Source organism: Gadus macrocephalus, chromosome 16, assembly GCF_031168955.1.
Source record: "Gadus macrocephalus chromosome 16, ASM3116895v1".
In the NCBI taxonomy this organism is placed as follows: Eukaryota; Metazoa; Chordata; class Actinopteri; order Gadiformes; family Gadidae; genus Gadus; species Gadus macrocephalus.
The window spans coordinates 2188772-2211491 of NC_082397.1; the positions used below are offsets into that span (position 1 = coordinate 2188772).

The following is a 22720-nucleotide window of genomic DNA, read 5'->3' on the forward strand; positions in this document are numbered from 1 at the left end:
GGGCGAATTCTTCGCGGGAGAAAACCGGCAACAAGTTTTGATTTGTCGCGCCTAACTTTCGCCGTGCACAGGCGAGCGCGTTCACGAGGATTTGTGGCGCGACAAATTTGAAATGTCTTTTAATTTCTCGTGATGACAGCCAATCAGCGTTCAACAGCGTGGCCACTGAGTGACATGTGTAACGTAAACAGCCAATCAGCGTTCAACCGTCAAACTCAGTGCAGTGCAGTCGGGGGTGTACTGCAGCATGGAGGAGAAAGTGATTGTTGCCGTTTGCGACTCCCGGAGCTCTATATATAATAGTATATAATATAATATAATTGTATAATATCACGGCCAAAAGCTCTGTGCGCCTCCGACGTCTCTCCCTCTTCCACAAAAGGTAAAGACATGCAAAGGCACAAACAGACTCACTCCCCCCGCCGGTTGCGAGTCCGCGAGATTCTCATGGACGCGCGTGTGTGACGTAGTCTGGACGGCGCGCTGCTGTAGGTGTGTGTACCTCCGACCGGTGAGTGAGAACAGCGAGAGAGAGAAAAAAGGATGGAAACTGAGGATTTGGTTTTGAAAAAGAATAGCATTGGATCCGTCGTCTGGCAGTGTATAATAATTATTATGCAAACAGTTAATAAATAATTAACGGTTTGAATAAATGCTGTGTTGGTAAATCTAACTTGCTGTGATTTTCCTTTTCTTATGTGCAAGTTCTAAATTGTTCCAATACAAAGCACTAATGAGTTTAAACAATATGTTGTTTCATGTAATCTACAAGCAGACTTATATTTCAGGAATGCTGGAATTATTACTGACGTAACATTATGCCAAACATGGTTGAATCGAGCATTTATGATGTGCTCTAGAGGAGATTCAAAATATATCGAGATATATATCGTGTATCGAGATATAGTAAAAAAATATCGAGATATTCATTTTGGCCCATATTGCCCAGCCCTAACCTCCAGCCCTCTCCATCAGCAAGCTTAGGCACAGTCAGGAAACTGATCCGATTATCAGGGAGGTCCTACCGCTCATTCAGAGGGGTGAGCCACCACCTAGGCGAGGGAGAAGTAGGTTAGCTCCTACAGGCCAGACCATGTGCAAGCAGTGGCACCACCTAAAAGTCCAGGATGGAGTTCTATATAGGGTAACCAAGGACCCATTCAGCAGAGAGAAGAGGTATCAGTTTGTGCTGCCTGTTAGTCTGAAGGCCGAAGCTCTCGCTGGTGTTTATGATCTAGCTGGGCATCAAGGGAAAGCTAGAACCGCACATCTCGCCCGACGAAGCTTCTTCTGGCCACAGATGGGAAGAGACATCAAGGAATACGTGAAATGCTGCTAACGCTGTATCCTTGCAAGGACCCCTGAACCAGCTGCCCGGGCTCCCTTGGAGAGCATTCGCACTTCGGCACCCATGGAACTGGTGTGCATTGATTTTTGGAGGACAGTAAACAAAGATCTTTCGATGTGTTGGTCATAACAGACCACTTTACAAAATTGGCTCATGCGTTCCCCTGCGTCAACCAAACTGCAAAGCAAGTAGCGAAGGAGTTATGGGATAACGTGTTCTGCATCTACGGTCGTCCTAACCCTTACCCAATTTTGAAAGTAAACTCATTGCCGAACTCCTCAGCCTCACAGGGATTACAAAAACACACACAACAGCATACCATCCCATGGGGAATGGGCAAACCGAAAGGTTCAATAGGACGCTTGGCAGTATGCTGCGTGCCCTACCGCAAGCAGCCAAACAACATTGGGCCCAACAGATACAGACTTTGACCTTTTCTTATAGTGCCACTATTCATGAAACAACTGGATATCCTCCATTTTACTTGATGTACGGTCGACTCCCCAGAATCCCAGTAGATATGGTCTTCAAACAAGTCCTGAAGGATCCAGTCGTGGTGGATTATAGGACCTATGCAGAGAAACTGATGGCGAACCTCCATGTGGCTGCCGGCATAGCTTAGCAGCATGCGAGGAAAGGACAGCGACATCAAGCCAATGGCTATAACAAAAGAGTCCGTGGAACCCACTTGAACGTTGGCGACAGAGTTTTGCTGGCCAATAAAGCGGAGAGAGGGAAGAGGAAGCTGGCAGACAAGTGGGAGCCCACCATGTATACCATCAACACCGGAAGCCTCTTACTCACATTTACAAAGTCAGGGATGAGAGTGGGAAGACCAAAGTAGCCCATCAGAACCTGTTGTTGGACGTGAGCTTCTTACCGGTCCTAGAACAAAGCAGAGAGGAGCTGGATGAAGATGTCTCAGATGTGGATAGTGAGTTCCAGCCTCTGTCTGTTGATGCTTTGAGTGGCCTGGCAGTAGACGCTTCTGAGGACCGTACCTGCTCGTGGTTAGACGCGTCATCTGATGCTGTGTGTGAGTCAATGGGAGAAGCTTATGAGTCTGAGGTGGAGAACGAGATGCCTCACTCTCTGTGCAGTGACTCTTTCTCAACTGATACCCACGAGTATCCAGTCTGACAAGGTTAGAGGTCAAGAGGAAAACGAAGACTCACCTGTGAGAGACTTACCTGGCTCCAATGTGCCCCCTGACTCGCACATGACTGACACTGACTGACCCCCCAACTGATGCTTCTGACTTAGGTGAAACAAAGTCCCCTAATGTTACCTCACCTGTTGCGGTGGCTGATAGTCGGACACCAACACAAGCACAAGGGCCCGAGACACATGTAGTAAGGACACGTACTGACGCGCGTATATATACGCGCGTCAGCACCTACACGCGTACGTGAGTTCAAAAAATTGAACTTTCAACGCTCATACGCGTGATGCTTAGCCGCGATAGCCAATTAGCGTGGTGCTTGACCCGACGTCACTGGCAGAGAGTAGTGACGCTTGCACAGAAGCATACGGCCGACATCTTTCTTTATTCTGGGTGGAAATAGTAACATAGTTACGCTATTAAATGCGTTTATGGAAACATTTTTAGCGAGAAATGTGGATTTTACTTTCATAATGTTCGCTCGTTGAATGTGAAGGATGTTTGGTTTGATAGTTATGACGAAGAGTGAGCGCTCCGTTCACTTGCATGGACAGAGTCTCTGGTTGCTAAGCAACCTCAACGTCTTGGCGGACTATTTCTCTGCTGATCAACACTATGCTAATGCTGGAAACACACCAGACACACCATGTGAAGTTATTTAACCCGATTATTGTTATTTATATCCAAGATTATTTAATCTAACCCGATCCAAGCTCTATCATGCACCCAAACACGGCGGCGTTTGGGTTTCCTTCCTCGGACTCCTAAATCCAGCGCAGCCACAGGCGCGTAGCTGCATACGTAGGACAATTTTTGACACAAAATGGTCAAGCAACATTTTAGCTGCGTTACGCGCGTAAATCTTACGCGGGTACGCGTTTGGTGTGTTCGTACCATTAGGTGCTGTGGTATACTTTTCTTTATTACATGTTGTATCACTTGAGTAGTGAGATGTTCATATGGGAGGGAAAGTGTTCCAAGATCTGGTATGGTGTAAAAGGCATCATATTCACTAGAAGATGCAGTAGTCTGATCAACTGCTGTTTTCTTTCAACTTACCCTATCTTGGACCAAGTGAACATGAGCTTTGTTTTGTATATTTTCTACTCTACACATTAAGGAAAAATTAAAGAGGGGTGAATGTAACAGATTAAAGAATGACAAATATTTTTGTATCCTTTCATTTTATATTTTGTGGTTATGTGAGTTTTATTTCACCAAAATCTCGTATTGTTCATGGTAGTTTTTAGGTATTAGGAGATTAATTTATTGCGTAACTGCGCTAGGGGTGCAACGGATCACAAAACTCACGGTTCGGATCGGTTCACGGTTTTTGAGTCACGGATCGGATGATTATCGCATCAACAACGAAAAAGATAGTGTGACTTAGCTTTCAATTGCTTTTTTGTTTTATTTTCAACATTCAACAGTGAATAACTGTTTTGTACTGAGGCTGTACAAAATAAAGTGCAGAAACAAAATAAAGTGCACAAAGAAGCACAGCAGGCCTGGATTCATAACTTTAAACTATTTTTCAAAAAGATGAGGATGTCTGCATTGCCTGGGGAGAGTGTAGACCTTTTTGCAGTCACTATGTCCCCTTCAGTGGAAAATACTCTCTCGCTGGGAACTGAAGTTCCAGGCACAGCAAGGTAACATTTAGCCATCATGGCAACATGAGGGTATTTGCCCTCGTTGGTCTTCCACCAATTCAGTGGATCACCAACAACCGGAATGCCACTTGCTGCTCGGTAGTATGCCACTTCCTCTTCAATGGTATCAAGAAACAGCTTCTTGCCTGTGACCTCCTTGCCTGCAAAGGTCTCCCCGAAAAGCGCCTCCATGGCTGACTTCTTTTGTGGAGGAGATGTCCCTGCGCCTCCTCCTGTCGGCTCTGTGGCTTGACCCTGGAAGAAACAATTATTTGATGTTAAATCTTTTTTTTAAATTTTCACAGAACTATTATTGCAGCAATAACATTTAATAAAATAAATTATTAATTTAAAATAAACTTTCAGTGGCTCTAGAGGTCCACCCGTCTGTAGTGAGGGCAACGGAGGATGCCTTGGAAAATTCATCTACATAATCATTTTTTTGTTCCTCATAAAGTTCGGGAACGATCTTGGTTGTAAAGTGGTAGCGCGAGGGTATTTCGCACCGTGGCTCAAGCACCTTAATCATGTTTTTAAAGCCTTTATTCTCCACAACGGAGTATGGCCTCATGTCCGCCGCTATAAACACCCCAATCGATTTGGTGATGGCTTTTGCCCGGTCGGAGCTTGCAGGAAAGCACTGCTTAAAGCTAGGGTGGGCGATTTTGGAGAAAACAGCCGTTGAGATTCCGTCGCGTGCTCTCTGGCCCGTCCCTGCCACGCTACCTGCTGTAGCTCCTCCCACCGAACGTCAGTTATGCGCGTTCATGTGAATTCAGTTACATTGATAGGAAGACGAAACACCATGTCCGATTCCGAGGTAATTAAACATTAGTGCTGATTGCTACATAAGTACATATATAGCATCAACATCTTACTCACAGACATACCATGTATGTTATCTTAAAATCATTGCCATTGCGCTGGTAGGCCTAAGAAAGGTAGCTGTATCAGCCAAGCAAGATAGCAAACTAATTGCAACTGTAGGTCGTTAGCATAAGAACAAAAGCAAAAAAAAAAAAAAAAACCTCCTTCTCCATGATAACAGAATTCTTCTAGGTCTCCCTCTTATCAATATTGACAATCGATATGATCTCTTTACTGTCGTTGTCCATCATTGTGTATGTACAGTACTGTGCTGAAAAAATATATATATTTGATAAAATAACACAGAAAGCCAGATTACACACAAGGAAACCGTCACTTCAAAGCGATCGCGAAACTGAGCTAGGCTGCTGCTAGCTTGCAACAACGTTATAACAATACATGGAATATCATATGCTAGACTTCCCTCACAGTGCTTATCTTGGCAGTTGTGTCAACGTAGCTTTTATACAAACGTGACTCGGACATTATCCACAGTTGAGTTGAAGCCTAGGCCACGTGTTATCACAATCTCTGTGTTATTCCGACAGCCAGGGTTGGTGTGACCATAACTAACCTATAAAACGGACCGGGAAAAGAACCATCGGCTGATGCAAGACATCCTACAGAACCGTATTGAAATGGTTACATTACAGAACCGTAATGTAACGGTTATCGTGGCTTTGCTTAGTAAAAAACCATACCAGCCGACACTTTACATATTCATCGCAATATACCATGGAGGGATAGCACAATTCCTTACCTGTCTATAAGAAATATAGCCATCTCAGCGTCCGATTTTAAGTTTCTCCGGTCACGTAACTCTCTCCATCGCTCATAAGCCACGCCGATGTTTACTCTGGTTTTATTTCGAGCTCTCTCCGCCTCCCTTTTAGTAGCTGTCCTTTCAACAAGTGTCTTTCCTCTTTTTTTCTCTGTCTTAGTGGTGTTAGTTGATGGTATCCGGGGAATGGGAAATTTATGGCCCGTTGATGAAGACACGGCTATTCATTTGTTGTCCGCCGTAGTAGTACAAAACTGTCAGACCGCTAGGCTCGTGAACGCTCACGCAGGGACGCACCAACGTCGTTGCCAAGGTGACCGGACAGTCCCACAGCCAATAAGAACGGAGAATCGGAGCCTCGCTCTGATTGGTCAAAGTGTACATGAGCGGTGGCAATTTTTGGGTGCAGCCCACAGAGGCAGGGGAGAGCAAAGTTATGAGCAGATATTCTCAGAGCACTTCACCTACATATAGCTGACTGGCTATTAGGACAGTTTTGCCAAATATTACAGTAAAGAAATTACCCACCCTAGCTTTAAATGCATCGGGGAGAAGCAGTTGCTGCACATCTTTTTTTTTTCTCCTCCCGTTACTCCCGACTAGGGATGTAACGATATGAAATTTTTAGTACGATACGATATCAAAATTAATATCACGTTATCACGATACAATATAAACTTTTTTTGAGATGGCTAAATTTAGATTGTGCCCAAAACACCCTCGCCACACCCAAGGATGTTGGTCATCTTCAAATGCCTTCCTCATGTTGGAGGCATTATCTGTTGTGAAACAGACAATCTTCTCTCTTGGTATTTTCCAAGCCTGGAGAATACTGTCGATCATTTCTTAAATGTGAGCGTGGGTGTGGTCTTCCGGGAAATACATTGTTTCCAAGCAGTGGGACTTCAGCTTCCAATCTTTGGAGATGTAGTGGATGGTTAAACTGATGTATGGTTCTGCTCGTCCACAGGTCTCCCTCAGACACCTTTTTCTGAACAGTTGCACGCACCTTTTCAAACATCTGGGGAATCTCTGAATCCGAAAAGTAAACCTGAGATGGCAGCTTGTAGCGTGGGGCCGTCTTCTGCATCAAATGCTTAAATCAGGGCTTTTCAACCACTTGGAAAGGTATCATGTCCTTTGCAATAAAAAATGCCACTGCTTCACCTAATTCCTTTGCCTCTTTTGATTTGGGAGCATATTTTGCTCCCTCTTTTGCGCCGTCTTCATCCTTTAGATAGCCGAAGAATTCCTACACTGCCGACCTGGTCCGTTTTGGTGGCCTAAATAGCGAAGAAGCGTCCTCTGCTTCCGCAATTTCTTGTTCGCCTGGATTCATAATTACTGACCCGTGATGAACCACTTTCTGTTCAAACAGGTAAGCTAGTTTCAATCGCTTTTTTTCTCTCCTTCAACAGGTAAGCTAGTTTCAATCGCTATTCTTTCTCTTTTTATCTGCTTGCGTTTTCTCTTCTTGGCTGCTGTGTGCATAATGTTGTTGAAACGGACACTGCAACTGCAACACTGAGATGGTTAGTGTTTACACCTACCATCCCGTGGACCTTTGTTTACAAACAAAGGTCCACGTGAGAGGGGACCGTTGATTTTCAAGTTAGGAGTCATATTTCAGTGGTGTTGTGTCAATGCTTTATTATTTTGTGTGGTGTGGGCTGCCTGGGCATTCCGTGCTAAGTTGAGTGCAACGTTTTAATGACGGACTCCCCACAATGACAGTGCGCATTTACGATGCAATCTCGCGGCTATGCCGCAACACGGTATTACATGAAAATACGTACGGTTGACATTCGTGGCCTTTTCATATCGCGGTATACCGTTTTACGGTATATCGTTACATCCCTACTCCCGACACACCGGGATGATGTCGCCTCACGTGGCTGGCCATGCTCGAGGTGTTGTCGTGGTCGTAGGTTATTCTGGTGCCACAGTGCCGACACACCGTGGCCGTTTTGTCCACTACCCTTATTCCGTTTTCATTAAAGTGTACAGGGAAGCCAAAGTGCTCCCATACAACAGATTTAAATGATGCAGGAGGCCTCTCCCAACTCCTCCACCCTGCCACTCGCCATGCTGCCACGCTTAATGTTCAGTACCCTAATTAAGCACATGCCGATCATTCGAATGTGAAGGGGCAACTATTATTTGTCAGCTGACCCATGGATCACGTGCGTCCCGCCCCATGAGGGTTGATCCATACGGATCACAGGAAATCCGTGATCCGTTGCACCACTAAACCGCGCCCTCTATTGGATAGTGGTGGCTATATGCTGGATTTTTGCGTTCCTTTCTCAGTTTGCGTTCCACTGGATTGAGAGAGGTACGTGTCCACAGCAGTGCAATGTGAATGGAATTTTTGAAATACTATTAGTGCTCGTTTTGCATTCCACTGGATTGAGAGAGGCTGGTTCATTCTGAATCTTTGCTCTCATTGAACGTGTACAGCCTACAGAATAAAGTGCCATAAAAGAAGGTCAGCGTCCTGTCTCTACAGATGCAGGCCAGATGTGAGCAGTAGAGAGTTGCAGGCAAAGCACAGAGACAGAGAGACACAGGGGTGGGGCCGACACAGTGGGAGAACACACAGCACCACAACTGGGGCAACAACAGGAAGTCTGTTAAAGAAAAAAGCTGTTTCATATTGGTCGACTTTGCCAACGTTGACACAAGACTATGGAAGGTAAGCCATCTTTGTCATGAAACTATCTTCGAAGTTTGTAAAATGTTTAGCCTTATTAGGCTACTGTATGATAGTATATGCGCATTGGTTTCATGAGAATTGAATCTGATCAGTGTCGTCTGGGTTTTGGCGGTTTTACCTGTTCATAGGCATTATGGCCTGTGATTGTTACGTGATTGTTACATGATTCTTATCTAATCGTTTTCTTTTTAGAAACATAACAGCATAAATCCAGCGATTTATCTCTCCTTGCCAAAGCGGGTTTGAATGTTTCCTCATCGTCAGATGTTACTAGTCTCATACATTCTCTAAATGGGTGGTTCAATAAAATATGAATTTCTGCAGCGCCACCAGCAAGTTTTTTTTAAAACTTCACCGTCCCTCGCTGTAAATTTAAATTGGCATCTTCTATCCCGTGCTCTTGCTCACTCATTTCCTTCACGGTCAGTGTTGCAAGATTGGGCGGGTACATACAATTTGGGCTGGTTTTGAAAAAAACTGGCGGTATTATTATAATTATTTTTACAAACACCAATCAATGCCAATATACGTGAGGTTGAGTTGACGTTTCGATTTAACCCAGTAATGGTAGTATTAGGGGTGGCAGATGGACACCCATCCAATAGTAATTAGGGCTGAGGTAGGGCCACACACTTAATTGTCACTCAAACCTCTGCACCAGAACTTGGGAGATGTGATCCATAATGTACTAGTGTAGCCGGCGTTGACTGTACATGGTTCTCCGGTTGATGTTATTTCAGTTAAGTTGATTTCAAGTTGAAGTTCTACTCCCACAGTGTTTCCCGCAGGATTTTTTTCCGCAGCGGTGGTGTGGTAGGGGGGTCCGGGGGCATGTTCCCCCGGCCGAAATTTTTTTGTACCCTTTACATTGGAATGCATGAATCTGGTGCACTTTGAGAGGAGAATATGCATTTAAATCCTATTCAAACAGTCCTGTGTATTACTGTAGATGGGATTATTGGTGTTGTAACTTTGCCTTTTGTGTCTTCATTTACAGATTTTTATATTTTTGTATAGTAATATTTAAACAAAAAATTCCACAACGCAAATATAATTTGCACAATTTATTTACAGATTTTTGCCTAATGCTTAAACACTAAACATGGTTGCTATGCCCAAAGCATAACTGTTTTTTTACATAAGACACTTTGTTAAAAAATGAAATCTCCTGCAACAATGGGCAAAACACATCTTTTTAAATTATAAACCTAACTAAAATTTGAAAAGAACACAGACTCACACACATGAAAAATAAAAAATAAAGCTAATTGAATACCAATCAGTGTGAGCCTTAGCACTACAAATAGACCTCAGGTGAGCTCAGCTCCTTTGTGAGACAGTGAGAGTCAGGGGAAGAGGACAAGAGAGCGATGATAAGCTTGTTATTGCTTAAAACACTTCTTCTTAGTCTTGGGAGTCAAAAAGTGATGAGAAAATTATAAAATAAATATAAGTTATACATAATAGAAACTATTCATGATCTTTTAAGAAGTCCTTAGGTTTTTTCCCTGCATTTATGCTAATGACCACATGCTTACAGGCGATTAGCATAAATCCCTAACTAAAATACGCGATGAAAACGGATTTTATATGGCAATAAAGAACAACATCGGATCTAACAGTATGGATTCATTTTTCAAAGTTCCCGAAAATACCTAGGCTATAAATTCCTGACTGGATATAAGCTCCTGTAAAGGCTATGAGTGATCCCAAAAAGAGCGACAACACGCACACACACACATAGGCCTACACACACACACACACACAATACTAGAGGAAAAACGGCACGGAGGTTGCGGTTTATAGATACAATAAAATGATTGGGCTCAGAGGGTTTTTAACACTGGTGGTCATGTAGCGACACATTTTAGCAACTTACTTTCTCTCTCTCTCTCTCTCTCTGTCTGCCTCTCTCTCTCTGTCTCTCTGTCTCTCTGTCTGCCTCTCTCTCTCTCTGTCTGTCTCTCTCTTTCCTTCTTTCTTCGATCTGCCGCTTCACTCGCTACTGCTAGAATCAATGTAACTTTGCAACCGTGTAGGGTAGCCTACTGCCAACAACTGCTACACTCGCTGTGTATTTTTCTTCTTTGATGTTGGTTACGTGACGATGTGCCGCGTGCTGCGCAATTGACGTTACGCGCTGTACATTTTCTAAAAGGAGCTACGTAAAAAAAATAAATAATAATAATTAGGAGAAGGATTTTTATTGCAGCGGCGGAGAAAATTCAGCAGCGGCGGCGCGCCGCTGCTGTGTGAACGTGGTGTCAGATAATTTAATGCCCAGTTTGAGTTTTTTTTATTTCAGCTCATTAACCAAACTTACCTTTTGTGTGTGTGTGTGTGTGTGTGTGTGTGTGTGTGTGTGTGTGTGTGTGTGTGTGTGTGTGTGTGTGTGTGTGTGTGTGTGTGTGTGTGTGGTGCTAATGTGACAGGATACCTTTTTATAGGTTTAGAGCCAGTGTTCGAAATACCCGTCAATATTCGGGGGTCCCCATCCCCGGATTGTTGCGCAATACCGATCTAAATGCTCTCAACATGCAGTTGACCTATAACACTAATATATTTCATGGATGCAAGCAATCGTCTATAGCCTACATGACAACAAAAAAAATGGATAATCCGATATGCTAAAGTAGCCTATTCGTAAAGGAACACTTTAGCCAATGCAGCCTCCTATGTCCAATATGGTGCACTTAGGAGAGCAATCAACAACTGAATAAATGCCAGGTATAGCCTATCGGAGACTGGCACGCAATCGGTGCACTTGCAAATGAAAACCTGCAGTATGACCAATCGTGTGACATTATTTAACCATCCATCTGCAGCAAATACGATCAGACAAATACATCATTGAACACATGCACAAAGCACATTCGTCCAACGACAGCGGATGCTGACAACATTTAAGACAACAAACCAAACATCACCACGGCAGGTGCGCTCTCTCTCTCGCGCTCTCTTTCGCTCGCACGTAAACTATCACTCCAACTTCTGCAACTCCAAGGCTGCTTCTTAAGACCACAACCGACCACAAAGCCTTTATAACCATGCAGTATGCCGAAGCCGGAAAGGACATGCACGCGCATAGTAGCACGCACTCATCTTATGCACAGTGCACCCTATATGTCCCAGTTCTATCATCACAATTCAGTCACTGCAAAGATTTAAAAGATAGCCTCTTACCTTAAGTTAGAATAGACCCAAAGTGTGTGAGTGATACACTCTGGTTAGCTTTCGCTTGCTAGCCGTTTTTAGTATGACTTTGCAACATTATGTCTTTCTTCTGTTTGACGAACATGTTTAATTTGCATACGCCTACAAGACTGGCTGGCTCCACTGGCTGGCTCCACACACAAAATAACCTATTTGTGAATGCACGTTTTGAATTCTGAATGCTGGACATGGTGAGCATAAAAACATTTAAGTGGCCATTAGTGACAATAAAATAAAATACATGTTTTTTTCTGACAAAATTTGAGTCCCCCATCAAATTATGATTTTGAGGCTTTCAGGGGGTGTCATGGATAAAACGGGGGGGTCGAGATTTTGGTTGAGTGGTCCATCATCTCGATAGGTGACTGTGTGGATTGTCTTAGTCTTTTTCACAGACAGGAGACAATGAAACCCGCTCCGCAGGGCAATTTGATAAAAGGCATGATACTTGACAAACATGATACATGGTACAGTTTTGATATATTTGTCAAGTTTTCAAGTTAGTGATGTTATGGTTTGCGTCGAGGCATCGGGGCGTGTGTCAAGGAGGCTACGTCGGCTCCTCCCCCAGCAAAGCTCTGTATCGAGTAGGATTCACATAGGCGAAATGACGATGTGTGTGACCGTCGAGGCTTCATCTCGGGCTTTTCCACGATATGGGTTCTTAATTTGCACATCATTTACAAAAAAGACTCTACCAAGTTCCAAGATCACTTTAATGGCTATAATGAATTAATCACACTCATTCTCAGTCATCATGCAGTGTGATACCACTTTAATCCATTAATCACAAGTATTACAGTATTGTTACAATTATTCTTTTTACAATTAAATCTTTTTATTTATTTTTATTTTTTAAATCACGAGGAGGTGTTGCCTTCGTTGCCTCCTCTAAGGAACCGCCCCTGAATAACAGGCGGCCTCATTATACACTGGCAGGCAGCATGCTGCTCACCTTCATCAACCTCAGCACTGGCAACTGGAAAAAAGACAAAGCAGAAGGGAGGGTGAGATGGAGGAATGGTAAATCTGCAACCAGACACAATTCTGCAGTTAGTAGTGATATGTTTTGTACAGAAGCATGTGAACCTTATAGACACACACACAACTTAATGAAACACATCACCTAGTCATTGAGACTCAAAGCTCAATGGAAGAGTGTAACTGCTCACCCTTATTATCTTCATCAATCTCAGCACTGGTGTCTGGCAAAAAGACAAAACAAGAAGGGAGGGTGAGAGGGAGGGAGGGAGAAGCCTGGAGGTGTGTAGCATACCATGGGCCACATGCATGCTGGGGCGTGTGTGTGTGTTTGAGAGAGAGAAGAGAATACAGGATTTGTCATGCACTGCACAGCATTCACTGTATCTGGCCATTGAGTGTGTGTGTAGGAAATGTTACACTCCAATAAACCATTGTTAACATGAATACATTTAACAGTATTTCTCTAGTATGGTGCTGAAGCACGATCTTGTATCATGTATTTTGCTTCTACTTAATAGTCATGTTATGTACAATAACCCAACTGGACTCAACCTACATTAATATATGTAACATATTTATCATGTATCATAATACATGATACTCAACCTTGAGCCTATTTTCCAATCATTTTGGGATCAATTAAATGCGGACAGCGATTCTCATGGGAAATATACTTATCAACTCTTTATTTTCCAAGTGTTTATGTGGTATATCAACTCCCATTCGGCATGGCTATAAATGCACTTTTTAAATCTATCAATCACAACATCTATCAATTTATACATTTTTGCAGACAAATATTAGTATACAATAATCTGCTTCAAGTATATTAGAAGACCTTTGTGGAGATTCTAAGAGCATTGCTGTGCTCGGTTCTACAACAGGTAGGGGTACCTCCCTTCCTACTGTAGACCATCTCTGTTGTGCAGAACAATATGCAGGGAACGCGAGTCCACTCGTTACAGACAGACTACTGAACGCATCCAGAATAGACTTATATCACTATAGGCCTATGGTTATTTATTAAACATAGTATTTTAAATATACCTAAATATAAGTAACCCCCTGTATAGTGTTATGGAATAGTCACAAATCAGTTCAGTGTGAAAGTGAGTGAACACCTGATATCACCAGATATATGAACTCACATTTAGTAACGTTCAATAGTAAAGACCGACCACTACAGTAGGCCCCCACAAATAAACCCTGACCACACTGATCGATCGCAATCGCCTACTTCTAAAACCGATGAGCATATCACGTCATAGTAGCCTTATAAAAGGTACACTACAATGTTACAAAGTCCAAAGGTAGTTGGAGATGAACTCGGTTTACCTTCTATGGTATCCAGTAAACGTAGGCAACGGGACTATTTCAGATGCGATTTCAACCACTTTTGTTTTCACCGCTTCTTCCGCTGTGTTTCCAGCAGTAACTAACTGCCAGAACAGTTAGTTTCTTTATAGGTCCATCATGGTAAGAACAAAGTTTCCACTTTAAACTGCTCCATGAATTTCACTTCCCCCTTCTTATTTTAAAATATATTATAAAATAAAATATTATATAATTTAACTTTATTTTTGTAGGGGTGCTGAAATAAAATCTAAAGGTGCTTGAGCACCTCTAAAAAGAGTCTCAAATCAACACTGCTGCTATGTGTTGTCATCATGTTTATCAGGATGGAAATGAGACCCATAACTGCCAGGTAGTCCTACCCAGAGAGGCTGGGTGGGGTAGTCCTACCCAGAGAGTGGGGTAGGCCTACCCAGAGGGTGGGGCAGTCCTACCCAGAGAGTGGGGTCGGCTACAGCGTGTGACGACCATAAGGCGGTCTTAATGGCGTAACAGGTAGAGACACGTTATGGAAAAGAGTGATCCAACCAATAAGAAACCTGCAAAATAAAGGAAGTCTGTTATAGACAGATTTAGATTCATATTGGTCGACCACGCAACGTTGAAACGAAACTATGGAAGGTAAGCCGTTTTTGTCATTAAACTATCTTTGAAGATTGTACAATTTTAGTATAAAATATTAGGCTACTGTATGATAGTATATGCGCATTGGTTTCATGAGATTTTAATAAGATCAGTGTTGTCTGGGTTTTGGCGGTTTAACGTGTTATAGGCGGTTACAGCCAACTGGTTGTTACATGCAGGGCTGGAGTGGGTCCCATTTCCAGCCGCAGAGTTTCAGGCCCATACCGGCCCACTTTTTTCAGGGATGGAAGAATTTGAATAAATGTAGAGCGCAAAACTCTTACTATCCCTTATTGTATTGTATTTTGGATCATCGTTTGGCAAAGAAAAAAATACACCTCAAGGAGTTTATAAGAAAATAAATACTTTAACTATCAATTATATATAAGACATTACAATGTTAACCCATTACATATTTGGGATCATTTCAATTCATCACGTCAGTTTTAAGTGTAGGTCATCTTCCTCTATACCTGTCCCCTCAGTCCTGTCCTCTTCATGTCTATCAGGTTAACCAGCAGCATCAGACTGGACTGCTGCTCTGAGGCTACCAAATATTTAATATTTTATATAATTGACTATCTATCACGTTTGTTCTGTCTTTTATATTTTTAAATGAAATATGTTGTCCAGTTTGCTTCTTCAGCGTCGGACTGGCTTATATGTCTATATGTGCTATCCGCACACAGCGCCGGCCGCTAGCTAGCCGCTGCCGCTACCATCCGCACACAGCGCCGGCCGCTAGCTAGCCGCCGCCGTTGCCATCCGCACACAGCGCCGGCCGCTAGCTATCCGCCGCCGCTGCCATCCGCCCACAGCGCCGGCCGCTAGCTAGCCGCCGCCGCTGCCATCCGCACACAGCGCCGGCCGCTAGCTAGCCGCCGCCGCTACCATCCGCAAACAGCCGCGTGCAATGTGCTGCTAATTAGCATGTGACGCGGCTACACCGTCTGCTAAGGGAAACGAATGGTGGCGTTTCAACTCTCCGTGAGTCCAGAATCCGGTTCAGTTCTCAAACAAGGGGGGCCCAGGGGGGGCTATCAAAGACACAAATAAGAGTTTGGGGAAATTGCTTCAGACGTTAAGCTCCCCCGCGGATTATGTCTTGAGTAAGTGAAGATAAACGCTCTCAACAGTGGTAAGCTCTCGACGCGACACTGAGGGTCGCCCCGGTGGGCTCAGGGCCCGGACCGGGGGGGCTACGGCGGCGGGGCTACAGCGGGGCTAGGGCGGAGCTACGGCGGCGGGGCTGGGGAGGAGCTACTGCGGCGGGGCTACGGCGCGGCAGGGCGGCGGCGGCGTTAGCAGTAATGATAACAAGTCTCAGCTCAGGGCCCGGCTGTTTCAGAACCAAATGAAACCGGTTTGATCGGCCGACGTCGACAGCAGTGAAACACGGGGTTATACTCCACCCCAAGAGCAGCGTACCGGCAACCGGGGGCGGAGTATAACCCTTTATCAGGCTCAGACGAATCAACAGACTGCAACTGTTCTCATAAAAAAAGGTTTGGCAGCCGTCTTCGGGGAAACCACAGGGAGACAGGTCGTAATTTGGAGGGGGTGTAATTAAAGCTGAGAACCACAACAGAGCTGTGAGAACACAGGGACTGGAGGAAGGTACTCTGCTCTGAATCAATACTCCAGACTATTAATCCCTGTCTCCAGCCCACAGGTTGGGGGTTAGGGAGTGGGGGGGGTTCTGTGGGAGAGGTACCAAGGCATCACTTAGCAGCGTCCGTCTGGTTCGGTGTGTCCTCACTTTGGCTAGTCCGACCCCGGACACATTCCTGCCCAGACAACACAGACCTGGAAGAGAGCGGAGGGAGGGGAACTAACCCCCCCCCCACCCACCTGCTGATGCTAAAAAAAATAGAAGGGGTTACTCCACTGCTCGGGCTAACTTTCACAGATCATGCTGGAGTTAACATGTTGGCTTAAAGGTGCCATGGCATGAAAATCTCACTTTATGAGGTTTTCTAACATAAATATGAGTTCCCCTAGCCTGCCTATGGTCCCTCAGTGGCTAAAACTTGCGTTCGGTGTAAAACTAGCACTAGGTAGGAGGCTAAAGCACGCTGATTTTGAATGTGGTTTCCTATGTCGTCACACTGCAGTAAGCTCCTCCCCTTACTCTGCCTGGCCCGCCCAGAGACTTTGGCCCGCCAATGAGAGACGACCGTGCGACCGCCACATGTGTGTGTGTATCTGTGAATACACACACTGTAACGCAAGTGTTTCTTGTCGGTTCTTTGACGTCTCTTGTATTTCCACAACGAGACTGTAGTGGGGGTTATCTCAGCCATGGTTTAGAAGGAATTGGGGGAAAGGAACTTTGGCTTTGACTCCCTGAAGTACATCAACTGCACATGACGCTGACCGCGGCAGCAGGCAGCGCGCGGTTCAGTCTACTTCAGATTGATGTGAAAGTGGAAGAACCAGAGACGTCGCAGAACCCGACGAAGTCGTTTGTGATTCATAATATCGTCTGGAGGAGCACACAGCTTTTGGCCGTGATAATATGCATTATATGATTTAGATATCTGTATTATATGATATTATTTAGATATAGAGCTCCAGGGCCCAGTTTCCCGAAAGCATCGTTAGCCTAAGTGGATCGTGAAGTGTGTCGTACGAGCATCGTACAGTTTTCACACCGTTTCCCGAAAGCATTGGTAACGAACGTCGTGAAAGCGCTCGAAGCTAACGAGTGCTCCAGGGTACTCGTAGGACGCTAAGAGCATCGTTAGCCTACTATAGAGTGAACTCATTATTGCATGCGGGTGTCTTCATTCATAAAAAATGAAAGCATTCGGGAGTATGCAATAAAACAAATTATTCTAAAGAGGTCAGAGACTCGTGCACAGCCCCGCCTTCCCCAGTGAACCAAGAAACCCCGCGCCGTGACGAACGGGGGATTTGACCCCCTCGGTTTTACACAGGAAACTTGAGATAAGAAGGTGAAATCGCCGGGCGTGCCAAGCTGCGACCGAACCGGCTCGGCAGTGTAGAAAGACCTATAGCCAGCCAGGGTTCGAGTTAGGTGGGAGCCAGTGGGAGCTGAGCTCCCATTGAGAGAGGTCTGGCTCCCATGAAAGCAGCAAACTCAAGTATCAGTATCTGAAAATATCTGAAAATACAGCAGCATAATATTGTAATTACAAATAAAGCTATTTTCCCTTCCACATGCAGAGTTATATTGACGTTAAGTGGGATAATAGAACGCCGTCATTATCGGGAAAATAAGCCCAGACAGGGCGAACCGGACACCGACGCGAAACGGAGGTGCTTCGACCTGAAGGGGCTTATTTTCGATGATGAGCGGCTAATTTGCAAAACGAAAAAACAACTTCACAAGGTGTTTTTTTTTAATTTATTTGTTACCATCTTACCATATGTAGTGTTGATCAGCAGAGAAATAGGTAGCCAAAGACGTTGACGTCGCTTAGCAACCGAAGAAGCTGGCGTTGTTGTGAAGGGCCCATGCAAGTGAATGCAGCGTTCCACGGCATTGAGAAGAGCCGTGTCATAATAGCCCATATTTACGTCCTTTCCCCCCCCCCCCCCTCAAAATTCAGCACAAGGCCGGTACGGTCTCCCCCCACCGTCAACAACTTTAAGAGACCCCCACAGAGATGGAATCATAACTCGAACCCTGCCTATAGCCTACTTTATCCTGCCCAACAATATGGGCAGGATCTAGACCAAGCTCTCCGAATCGGGTCAGCAATAGCCTCGTTTGAATGATAATATATGAATTATGGAACGTTGCATTTTTAATGTCTACAAATATTCTATACTAGAGAGCCAATCAATGGAACCTTATGCGGAATCAGATAAAGTCGGCTCTCTTGCTGCAGAAAATATATGTTCAAAAAATCAGCACATTCCGATAAATGTAGTTATCACACAAGCAATTTTGGATTTTTCTAATATGGAATTATTTCAGGGGGGGGAAATGCCGTGAATAAATGTATGCACAGTGCGTTTAGGATTAGGACTGATACATATGTCAGCCTAGGCCTAATCAATTGTGTTTTAATATCTTTAGCATTCATATTATTGCAAACTATTCTTTTAGTAGGCTACTCTACTCATAGCCCGTTTCAGCAACACGTCAGTGGACAGGTACAATCCTACGAACGTCGTGAGTGCAGCGAATGCACGTTCATGTTAAGAGGAGTTTCGGGAAACGCTCCAAAGAAATTAACGATGGTTCGAAAGATCCATTGTGAGAATGATCATACGAGCGAAGATCCATCGTTATCGGGAAACTGGGCCCAGGACTGTAACGCAAGTGTTGTACACTTCCTTGTTATTTGGATAACCGTTCTGCTTGCACATAACACGTCGGACTCTCGTCTCTGGTATTTCTACAACGAGACTCGTAGTGGGGGTTATCTCAGCCATGGTTGAGAGTGAATTGGGGGAAAGGAACTTTGGCTTTGACTCCCTCAAAAACATGAACCACGACATGGAGGAGAAAGGGATTGTTGGCCGCGAATGTCTCCCGCTTGAGCCCCGCTTCCCGCCGCCGAGGGACCACCGCCTCTGCGCTGCAGGAGGCGGAGGTGCCTAAGCGCTGCCCGGCAACAATCCCTTTCTCCTCCATGTCGCGGTTCAGTCTACTTCAGATGGATGAGGACGTGGAAGAACCAGGAACGTCGGAGAACCCAGCGGGCGTTTGAGATTCAGAATATATTATCACACAGCTTTTAGCCGTGATAATATATATGATATGATATAGATATCTATGTATAATATGATATTATTTAGATTTAGAGCTCCAGGACTCCAATGTGTTCTAGAATGTTTAAAGAACACGGCTAAAGGCTGTGTGCGCCTCGCCATTGCGATATACATCCACTGTAAACAGAGCGCATGGTACCGTGGCTGCAAGCTGCTCAGGGCCCCTCCTCCTTGACCCGCCTCGCTCCTCCTCATTTATATTAAAGCTACAGACACCAAAACAGCGCATTTGGGGGAAGCTCAATGTGCGTCTGGCTCGGAGTGGCCGTAACTCTGCACCACGGCTGAATTTCGGGAACGTATTTCAATACTGTGTTAGTGGCCCACTAATACCTATATGAAAGCATCCATAAAATAGCATGTCATGGGACCTTGAATGTAGGCTGTGAATTAAGATGAACACAGAAGCTTAGGTAAAGTTGGGAAATTCGTTTTTTGTGGCATCTTGTACCAAGACTACCACCACAAGTGGTAATCTAAGTATAGTTGTAACGTTTTGTTTTTCTCTTGATTTGTCTTTCAGAACTTGGAAGGATTCGCTCTCAATTAGTCGAACTGTTATTGGACCAAGATGTCATCAATCTCCTGCGTAACCTTAGGGAGATGAATGTGTTGAATGACGAGGAGAAGGAGACTGTAGAGGGGTGGATGACAAGTGAAGGCAAAGCACGATGTCTCATTGATAAGGTGATGAAGAAAGGGGAGAGAGAAAGTAGCGTGATGGTTGATTATTTGACGGAGAGACCCCCTGAACTCTGGCCGACCCTGGGTCTGACACCAACTTCTGCTCTGATCAGTGAGTTAAACATTTTCAAAAAGTTCCCTAAACATGTGTGTTAAGTTTTTCAGCAACTAATTTGCTGAAGTTTTGGGGTCAATCAAAGGAATTGATGTTAAGCGTAATGCAATACTTCACCTGTAGGGGCCCTGAATCATGTATAAACTGTGTGTGTGTGTGTGTGTGTGTGTGTGTGTGTGTGTGTGTGTGTGTGTGTGTGTGTGTGTTTCACAGGCGAGTTGTGATTTTGAGTGCATATTTTAAAGCATTTATCAATTATTATCCCAGAAATGGTCAATGCAGAGATAATTTGGTTGAGAAGAAACTTACATTTGTTTAATTTGCCTTTTCTCTTGATTTGTATTTCAGAACTTGGAAGGATTCGCTCTAAATTAGTCTACACGTTGTCGGACCACGATGTCATCAATCTCCTGCGTTACCTTAGGGAGATGAATGTGTTGAATGACGAAGAGAAGAAGACTATAGAGGGGAAGACGACCAGAGAAGACAAAGCACGTTTTCTCATTTATACAGTGCTGGGGAAAGGGGAGAGAGCAAGTAGCCTGATGGTTGATTATTTGACGGCAAGGCAACCTGAACTATGCTTAACCCTGGGTCTGACCCCAACTTCTGCTCGGATCAGTGAGTTCAGCATGTTTGTAAAGTTCCCTTAACATGCGTGTAAAGTTTTTTCAGCAACTATTTTGCTTAAGTTTCGTGTCAGTCAAAGTAATTGCTGTTAAGCGTAATGCACCACTTCACCTGTAGGGGCCCAGAATCACATATAAACTGTGTGTGTGTGTGTGTGTGTGTGTGTGTGTGTGTGTGTGTGTGTGTGTGTGTGTGTGTTTCACAGGGGAGATGTGATTTTGATTGGAATTGATAAATTATTATCCCAGAAATTATCAATGCAGATTATTATGTTGAGAATTCTCTTTTAATTCATTTAATTTTCCTTTTCTCTTGATTTGTCTTTCAGAACTTGAAAGGATTCGCTCTAAATTAGTCGACATGTTGTCGTACAACGATTTCATCGATCTCCTGCATAACCTTAGGAAGTTAAATGTGTTGAATGACGAGGAGAAGAAGACTGTAGAGGGGAAGACGACCAGAGAAGACAAAGCACGTTGTCTAATTGATACGGTAAAAGAGAAAGGGGGGAAAGCAAGTAGCCTGATGGTTGATTATCTGACGGAGAAACACCCTGAACTATGCTCAACCCTGGATCCGACCAAAACTGCTCAGATCAGTGAGTTTAACATGTTTTTAAAGTTCCCTTAACATGTGTGTAAAGTTTTTTGTCCATAACTAATTTGCTGAAGTTTCAGTGTCAATCAAAGTAATTGCTGTTAAGCGTAATGCACCACTTTACCTGCAGGGGCCAAGAATCACATATAAACTGCATATTGTGTGTGTGTGTGTGTGTGTGTGTGTGTGTGTGTGTGTGTGTGTGTGTAATCGCTTGAAAAGGCGGTCGCCTGGGGTCGGCGGTGCGCGGGCTGCAAACACCTCGGGGGCTGCTTGCAGTCCTAGTTGTTATTATTATTATTATTATTATTATTATTAATATTAACGCAGGGAGCGAGGGAGCAAAGAGGGAGAGGGCGGTTCTTAGTTGTTTAGTTTCACACATTCCTAAGTCCATTGTTGACGTCCTTGGGATCTCTGTGCAAGGGCTATTTATAGTGCAAATGTGGTCGTTTGTGTAGACTTGTAGACTCATTTTAGACTACTTCTATAATTTATTTAATTTATTTATATGTTGATGGTTTTTGCCGTCAGAAAAGGATAAACGGCGATTTATTTAATTGCAGCGTCGGATAAATGATTAAGGACCGATCAATGGATCTTCCTCCCTCCCTCCCTCCCTCCCTCTCGCATGCTTTTGACCCACCCGTTGGCCACATGCCAGTGCACACACACACACACACACACACACACACACACACACACACACACACACACACACACACACACACACACACAGTCGTGCACAGGGACACACAGACAGACACACAAACAAAGACACGCCTAGTCCAATTATTTACTGAACTTTTCCCACAAACTGCATTTTCAAGTAAATAAACAGATAAATGCAAAAATAAATATATATGTATAAAAAACAACTTGATTACTTAAAATAAATAAACCAGAAAATGTAAAATAACAACAAAAAATCATAATATACAAATATTACATCATGCATTAATTTCCTGCACCTGTCATATGCTTCCCAATGACTGCCAAAAACCGTACCCAGTTCTAAGGTGAAATGTTATAGCTACAGGAAACCTAATGGTACAGAAAACATTGTGAAACATTAAGAAGTAGTATAAAAAAGATGTCTAAATTTGATGTTGAAAAAACGTCCACAAACGACCACATTTGAACTAAATAGCCCATCCACGGAGGTCCCACAGAAGTCAACATTAGACGTCGAAAAAAAGTCGCCTGGCGTTACAAAACAACCCCTTCAGTGGACCGAAATTTGACGAC

General features: G+C 44.0%; 1 protein-coding gene and 2 long non-coding RNA genes across 3 annotated transcripts in view; 1 reads left to right on the forward strand and 2 right to left on the reverse strand.

Annotated features, from left to right (window-relative positions):
- Nucleotides 1–22720, forward strand: part of LOC132475106 (uncharacterized) — a 444510-nt gene that overhangs the window by 157007 nt on the left and 264783 nt on the right. The gene's annotated exons all lie outside the window — the stretch shown is intronic.
- Nucleotides 9578–10714, reverse strand: LOC132475128 (uncharacterized). Its single transcript, XR_009529820.1, has 2 exons — nt 10592–10714; nt 9578–9823 (listed from the first exon to the last, which is right to left on the reverse strand). It is a non-coding gene; the product is annotated as an uncharacterized LOC132475128 (long non-coding RNA).
- On the reverse strand, nt 12536–14455 carry LOC132475126 (uncharacterized). The gene is made up of 3 exons (XR_009529818.1): nt 14059–14455; nt 12912–12944; nt 12536–12718 (listed from the first exon to the last, which is right to left on the reverse strand). It is a non-coding gene; the product is annotated as an uncharacterized LOC132475126 (long non-coding RNA).